The 8,396-nt window shown below is 37.2% G+C and overlaps 1 non-coding gene across 1 annotated transcript; it reads right to left on the bottom strand.

Annotated features, from left to right (window-relative positions):
• Positions 1 to 5,311: 5,311 nt before the first annotated feature.
• LOC141669370 (small nucleolar RNA R71) lies at positions 5,312 to 5,418 on the bottom strand. Its single transcript, XR_012553656.1, has one exon. It is a non-coding gene; the product is annotated as a small nucleolar RNA R71 (small nucleolar RNA).
• Positions 5,419 to 8,396: the final 2,978 nt, after the last annotated feature.

The raw sequence follows: 8,396 nt of genomic DNA, 5'->3' as shown, positions 1-8,396 counted from the left end.
ATTCGGGAAGAAAGGAAAGTTGAGTCCTAGATATATTGGACTCTTTGAGGTGTTAAGGCAAGTCGGAAAAGTGGCATACGAGTTAGCGTTACCTCCGCAGAGGCAACATCTTCATAATGTATTCCATGTGTCTTTATTGAAAAAGTATAATGCTGATGCAAGTCACGTGATCGATTTAGAACCGGTGGAAATTTAACAAGATCTTTCATATGTGGAACAACCAGTGCGAATTTTAGATCGAAAAGAGAAAGCGCTTAGAAATAAAGTTGTACCTCTAGTTAAAGTATTGTGGAGAAATCCTAAGATAGAGGAATCAACGTGGGAATTATGAAGTGAAATGCAAGAGAAGTATCCCCATTTATTTGTTTAGACTAGATTATGAGGACAGAATCCTTTTAAGGGGGTAGATTGTAACGACTGGGAATTTTCACGAATTAATTATGCGAGTAAAGAGTAATTAGTTGAATTATGTGTTATTATGTGAAATTGGAATGTTTAAATGAATATTATATTCCAGTTTGATGTACCAGCTAGTAAAAAGCGTATGATTCTGAAGCGTAGTTGAAAACACTCAGTGTCGGGCCGCCAGTCAGGACGCGACCGTTACGCGAAAAGTGAATATTAATAAAAGGGGAAATTTTTTATGCTTGAGAAAGTTTTAATACGAGTCGTGATATGTGAATTTATGTTGTTTTTTGTTAATGTGCATGATTATGTGATCTGTAAATTTTTAAATGATTTTAAGGGATTTATTTGATTTAAATAAGGTTTATTGAACCTTTATGTATTTTTATAAAATTATTCGAGTATAGTCAACACGTGAAATTTGCTTTGTTATCTTTAAAATAATCCTAGAGACTTATTAAAAATGATAGATGAAATTATTTCGTGATCGGCGCATTTTTAAAATGATTTTATTGGTTATAGTTCTATTTTGAGCGTAACCTTGTAAAATTCATATAAAATAAACCATATGCTCAACAATTATTTTAAAAATATGGTTAGAAAGCTAATTTCAAGATCTATATTCTAAAAGTTTTATTCGTGGCATTTTCACCTTTTTCGAGAGAGTTATGTATTAATTAAATTCGTTTTTGAAATTACAAAAAAGAATAAAAAGGAAATTCTAGAAACTAATTGGAAAAAGACCTTTATACCCCTGAAAACTCATTATATATACTTCCCCTCCCTTCTCTTTTTCCTCACTTCTCCATCGAACTCTCTCATCTCTCTTTCTCCTCTCTCACTCCCGAACTCTCTCTCTATCTCGGTACTCTTTCTCTCTCTTCGACCTCTCCTCCATTCTTCATCATTTTTTGATTCTAAGTCCATGATTATGGAGTATTTTGCTTCCTTTATTCAAATATGTGGATGCATGTTGCTATCTTTAACTTTTGGAAAAACCCAAAGTTGGGTTATGTGATTTTTGATTCGATTTTGATGAAATCAAAAAGGGTTTTTGATTTTCGAATGGGTTTGAATGATAATCTGTGATTGCATGCTTGATTTTGGTGTTTGAATCAACTAAAGGTATAGCCACGGTGGGAAACCCCGAAACGGGGCACCGCCGAGCTTTGCTACCGTCGGCGGTGAGCCTTCGGTGAGTCGACGGGGACGATGATGTACATGAGTCCGATATTATTTACAAATCTTTGTTTTTAAGCTGGTTTCCTTGCATGCATGTAGAATTTTAGTATGAAAATCTTAATTTTAGTTTCGGTTTTTGTAAGAAAATGATTTGAATGCTTTGTATTTGATTGGAATCGAGTTATGTTTGCGATATTAGCTTTGCATGTCAAGAAGAATGTTTGCATGTTAATTTTTATAAGTTGTTTCGGTGTTGAGTGATTATTGGATAGTTGGGTTCAATTTTATTTAAAGAAAGATAGTTCTAAAAGTGATATTGTTAGGATTGATTTAAGATAAGTTTAAAGTTTGAAATTAACTTTGCATGATTGATTTTGGGAGTTGTATGTTGTCTTGATAGCTTGGGCCGAATGGTACCTTGTTTTTTTTAAGAAAGAAGTAGATAAAATAACTTGTTGATTCGAGTCTTTGTGATAAGTGAATGTTATGAAATAATTTATTGAATATAAGTTGTAGTGAAGTATTGGGTTTTGAGTTATTGATATAATAATTGGTTATGTAATATACACGAATGATTTTGCATGGTTACTTGTGTTATAATAGTATAGAAAGAGTGTATAAGAAAAGGAAAGATTGGTTGTTGATTGATGGATAAAAGTATAGAGAATATATACGAATAGGTCATGCACAAATTCTGAGAGAATTATAAGGGCTAAAAGTGGTATATGATATTAGAGTTATTCATCGATGAGATATATTTATATGTTTATTTAATTATGTGATTTGTGCTTACGTCCATGAAAGACGACTGTTTGCTTATATGCATTGAGTCGGTAAAAGCTATGATAGTGATTAAGGTCAAACGTTGGAATAGAGAGTAGACGTTCAGAGAAACGTCGAGAATTGACAAGATTCTAATTAGGGTTATTCTGTGATTATAGATTCGGATAGAGGAGGCATTCTTTCTAGAAAAGGGAAAGGAATCCTGGGTGGCAGTAGCTCAGTTTCAGTAAAGCAGGAAAGCGATTTAAGGCAAGTATCTATGCCTTCTCTTGTGAATTGTTTATAGAGAGGAAATTATTGATGCCATGATTAAATAGAGGCTTTTATTTCAATTGTGATATACCTGTTGTTAATTATGAGAAACCCTGATATTGTTCTTATGACAACTTGATATCAGACCCTGTTCGATCCTTTATAGTAACCATGTTGATTCGTACCCTACATATCGCATTGTTTCTTTTGTTATCTTATGGTATCGTAAACCATAAAAGAACCTTTCTGATCTTCCTTACATAATGTCTTGATCAATATGGATTCTTCAATAACCATGAACCTTGTCATGAGTTGATCTTTGAAACTATTCTAACTTAGGACTAGTATACCCTATTTGTCATTTGATCCAGTTCCTTAGTACTGATCCCTGTTTACGTTTGATTCGTTCACTTTCCTTGAAATCTTAAATTGAACTTAAGAATGATTTTCGAATTGAATGAGTACAAATAATTTCACATTCTTGGTAATGTTAAAATGAATTTAGTCAACTCTTTTCCTTCTCCCGATACAAAGGTTTTCCAAATGAATTCCTGATGGATTGAGTAGAGACGTAAGAGGCTAGTAGGACTAGTCCAGTCATATAAGCGACTAGCGGGGTTAGTCCAATATAAGGCTAGTCCAGTCATTCCTGATTGATTATGTGTTTTGTACTCAAGTTGTTGGTGTTTTTAACGTGTTTTGTAGATTTTTTGCATTTCAGGCATTTTATATGAGTTCAGGTGAATTGGCATTGTTTTGATGCTAATATGGTGTTAGGATGGTGTCTAGAATAAAAGCTCGTGAAAAGGCCAACTCAAACCAGCAAGAAAAGAAGAAAGCATAAATTTTTCCAGAGAGTCAGTGCACCCGCGCTATAGTAGCGCGCGGCCGCGCTAGGATTGCAGAAGTGCAGCGCGCGGCCACGCTGGGTCGAATTCAAAGAATCTTGTTTCTACTCTGATTTTGATCCAGAAGACTTTTAATCTGCATGGGCTGCTATATATACATAACTTAAGTTCATTTTTCATAACAAGATGTACTAGAGCTTAAGGAGAAGGCGTAAGAAAACCATAGAGCACAATTCAACCAAGGCGAAGAAGATCTAGTTTATTCTTGTGATTCTTTTTTTTAAGTTGTAATTTTGGATGCTAGTTTTCTTGCTTGTGAACCTATACTCTTGTTTCGTACTTGGTTTATTATTTATTCAGTATAAAGACTACGTTTATTAAACCATGCTTTCATCGGAACATACGTTGATGATGAGCCTGATTATGGGCTAATAGTTATCGTGGGGTTCTAATGAATTATTTATGGATTTATTTCGATGCCTTAGTGTCTGGTGATTGTATGATAACGTAGTATTTGTTATGCTTATTCGTCTTATGAGCGTCGCGAACTTATAAGATAGCTTGTTAATCTTTAATGAAGCGAAAGTTAATTTAAGGGTTTAGAACTTGCCATGCTAGCATAGTATCATGTATTTGTTATGCATGATTCGTAGGTAATTTTAACCATTTTACTTGCCCTATGTAATCTTTATAGATAACTTGTGCATTAAACCATTATGTTGTCAAATTCTATGGACATATAGGGTCTCAATATAATTGGTGTCAATTTAGCTTCTATCTCTTTTGTGGATGTCTGGTAGTATGGTATTTGTATAACGAAAGATGGCATTTATCAGTTTCGTGTTATCTGATTAGTATCATCACCATTACATGCTAAGGTTAAGAAAGAAAAGGCTATTGAATGAAGTATTTAATGAAGTTAGAATCCCATGTCCATGTCATATAGTATTCAACTCTCTTTAATCTCTTAGTTAATGCTCTTTAGTATAATCCCTTAGTTAATCTTAGTTATAAGCAACCTCAATTTATTATTCGTTTTAGCATTGGATAATAACCATATCATTGTTGCATAAGTACATTAATTAAAATTAACCTAAACCAGCACCTGTGGGAACGAACTAGAATTAATTCTATATTACTTGCGATCACGTATACTTGCGTGAATATTAGTGCGTGTTTCAGCCCTAACAAGTTTTTGGCGCCTCTACCGGGGACTTCGGTGTTAATTTTTAGTTTATGTGTTTGTCATCATTGGTCGTTAAAGTTCAGTGACTCGGATATTATTTCTTACTAAATTCTTTGTCGTGTTTCAGGTACTCTAGCGAGCGTATATGCATATGCGTTCTCGGTTTTGTAAGAGAACACTGGATCAAGCTGAGGAAGAATTTTTAGTAGAGGAGAAAGTTGAAGAAGAAATCCTAGTTGAGAAGGAAGAAGAGGTTCTTATTACAATGGGAGAACCAGAAGCGAATATGAAGGCTTTGATGGATTACACTCAACTAAAGATTAATGATATTCAGTCTAGCATTGTTCGACCAGCTATCTCGGCTAATACCTTTGAGATCAAGTCGAGCACAATTCAGATGATACAAAACTCAGTTCAGTTTGGCGGTTCTCCGACAGAAGACCCCAACATGCACATCAGAGATTTCATCGAGATCTGGGACACTTTCAAGTTCAATGGAGTTTCTGAAGATGCTATTAAGTTGAGGCTTTTCTCATTCTCTCTGTGGGATAAAGCAAAGTGCTGGTTACATTCTCTACCACCAGGGTCTATCACCAAATGGGAGGATCATGCTCAAAAGTTCCTAACTAAATTCTTTCCTATGGCAAAGACTGCTGCAATCAGAAACGCACTTACTGAATTTGCTCAGCAATCTGGAGAATCTCTATGTGAGGCTTAGGATTGATACAAAGAGATGCTAAGAAAGTGTCCTCGCCATGAGATGCCTGACTGGATGATCATTAACTATTTCTATAATGGTTTGGGTGCTACTTCTAGACCCATGCTTGATACAGCATCAGGAGGAGCCTTGTGGGCTAAAATCTATGATGAAGCTTATGAACTGATTGAACTGATGGCTGCTAATGAATACAAGAATCCTACTCAGAGACTATCTCGGGGCAAGGTAGCAGGAATTCTGGAGTTAGATACAGCTACTACTATAGCTGCTCAGCTTAAGGCTTTGATGATGAAGGTGGATTCTTTGGCTAATTATGGAGTTAATCAGATCACTAGTGTCTGTGAGCTTTATGCTGGTGCCCATGAGACGGAGCTGTGTGCTATTTCTAGTGAATCAGCTCAGTTCATGACCAACTTTCAGAGGTCGCAGCAACCTGTTCCAGCCACCTATCATCCTAACAACCGTAATCATCCTAACTTTAGTTGGAGCAGTTCTCAAAATGCGGTTCAACAACCTTATCAGCAGTATCCAGCAAAGCGGTACAACCCTCCTGGTTTTCAGAAACCGCAATATGCACCAAGACAACAACTCCAGCTGCAACAGTCTAATGAAAAATCTGAATTGGAGGAGTTGAGGTTCATGTGCAAGAGCCAAGCGGTTTCTATCAAGACCTTGGAAAATCAAATTGGACAAATTTCCAATGCCTTGCTAAATCGTCAACCAAGTACACTCCCTAGTGACACTGAAGTTCCAGGAAAGAGGGAAGCTAAGGAGCTGGTAAAGGCAATTACATGAAGGTCTGGGAAGGTTACAAATTTGAACACTCTAAAGTTTCGGATGAAGAAGCTGTGGCTGAAGAAGAAGTGCAGAAGGAAGCTGAAGTGGAATCAAAGAATACTACTATTGAACACACTCCTCCTAAGGGTAATACAGGGGAGAAACAGATCTATCCTCCACCTCCCTTTCCTAAGAGGCTGCAGAAGAAAAAGCTGGATAAGCAGTTTGAGAAGTTTCTGGAAGTGTTCAAGAAAATTAGTATCAACATACCTTTCGCTGAAGCCCTTGAACAGATGCCTAGTTATACGAAGTTTATGAAAGGTATACTTTCTCGGAAAGTGAAGCTTGATGACTTAGAGACCGTTGCTCTCACGGAGGAATGCAGTGTTATGCTGCAACAAAAGTTGCCTCCGAACCTTAAAGATCCTGGAAGCTTCACTATTCCTTGCACCATTGGAATAGTGTCATTTGACAAATGCTTATGTGACTTGGGAGCTAGCATCAATCTATTTCCTTTGTCAATCTTCAAGAAGTTGGGCTTATCTGATCCAAAGCCGACTTATATGGCCTTGCAGTTGGAGGATATCTTGGTCAAGGTGGATAAACTCATCTTTCCTGCTAATTTTTAATTCTTGATTTCGAGGAGGGTAGGAAGATTCCCATAATCTTGGGAAGACCTTTCTTGGCTACTGGATGAACCTTGATAGATTTGCAGAAGGGTGAGCTCACCATGCGAGTGCTAGATCAAGATGTAACTTTCAATGTATTTAATGCCATGAAATTCCCTACGGAAAATGAGGAGTGCTTAAAAGTGGAGTTGGTCGATTATGTGGTTACTTCAGAACTTGATCAATTGCTAAGGTCAGATGCCTTAGAAAAGGCCTTGTTGCGGAATTCAGATAGTGAAGATGGTAAATATGATGAGCAGTTGCAATATTTGAATGCTTCTCCCTAGAAGCGAAAGATGGATATGCCTTTTGAATCTTTTGGAATGGAGGAGCTGAACAAATCTCCAAAGCGCCTCAAGCCATCTATTGAGGAAGTACCTACACTTGAGCTTAAACCATTTCCTGAACACTTAATGTATGTTTTTTTAGGTGATGCATCCACTTTGCCTGTGATTATTGCATCTGACCTTCCAGGTAGTGATGAGGAAAAACTGTTAAGAATTCTGAGAGAGTTCAAGTCGGCAATTGGATGGACTATAGCAGATATTAAGGGAATCAGCCCTTCTAATTACATGCATAAAATTCTGCTAGAGGAAGGTAGAAAGCCTACTGTTAAGCAACATAGACGGCTTAATCCAATCATGAAAGAAGTGGTGAAGAAGGAAATTCTCAAGTGGCTGGATGCAGGGATCATTTATCCCATTTCTGACAGTTCTTGGGTAAGTCCAGTTCAGTGTGTGCAGAAGAAAGGAGGTATCACGGTTGTAGCTAATGAGAAGAATGAGCTCATTCCTACTCGAACAATCACGGGGTGGAGAGTTTGCATAGATTACAGGATGCTGAACAAGGCCATGAGAAAGGATCACTTCACTTTGCCTTTTATTGATCAGATGCTTGATAGATAGGCTGGGCACGACTACTACTGTCTTTTGGATGGCTATTCGGGTTATAATCAGATTTGCATTGCTCCAGAAGATAAGGAAAAGACTACATTCACTTTTCCATTTGGTACGTTCACCTTCAGAAGAGTTTCTTTTGGGTTGTGTGGAGCACCGGCCACATTTCAGAGATGCATGATGGCTATCTTCTCTGACATGATTGGTCATAATATGGAGGTGTTCATGTACGACTTCTCTGTATTTGGAGATTCATTCGAGGAGTGCTTGAAAAATATCGACGTATTTCTTAAAAGGTGTGTTGAGACCAATCTGGTTCTCAACTTGGAGAAATGTCACTTTATGGTACGACAGGGCATTATTATTGGTCACAAGGTCTCTTGTAAAGGTCTTGGGGTGGACACATCCAAGGTGGGGGTCATTGAAAATCTTCCTCCACCAATTTCTGTCAAGGGAGTTCGCAGCTTTCTTGGTCATGCGGGTTTCTATAGGCGGTTAATCAAGGACTTCTCAAAAATCTCTAAACCCTTGTGTAGTCTTCTGGAGAAAGATGTTCCGTTCAAGTTTGATGATGAGTGCCTAGCTGCTTTTGAGATCTTAAAGAAGAGTTTGATCACGGCACCGGTCATAACGACACCTAATTGGGATGAATCTTTTGAGATGATGTACGATGCAAGTGAC

Source organism: Apium graveolens, chromosome 6, assembly GCF_009905375.1.
Source record: "Apium graveolens cultivar Ventura chromosome 6, ASM990537v1, whole genome shotgun sequence".
NCBI classification, from domain to species: domain Eukaryota; kingdom Viridiplantae; phylum Streptophyta; class Magnoliopsida; order Apiales; family Apiaceae; genus Apium; species Apium graveolens.
The sequence above is the reverse complement of the archived record's forward strand: the minus strand, read 5'-3'. Positions and strand labels throughout refer to the sequence as shown.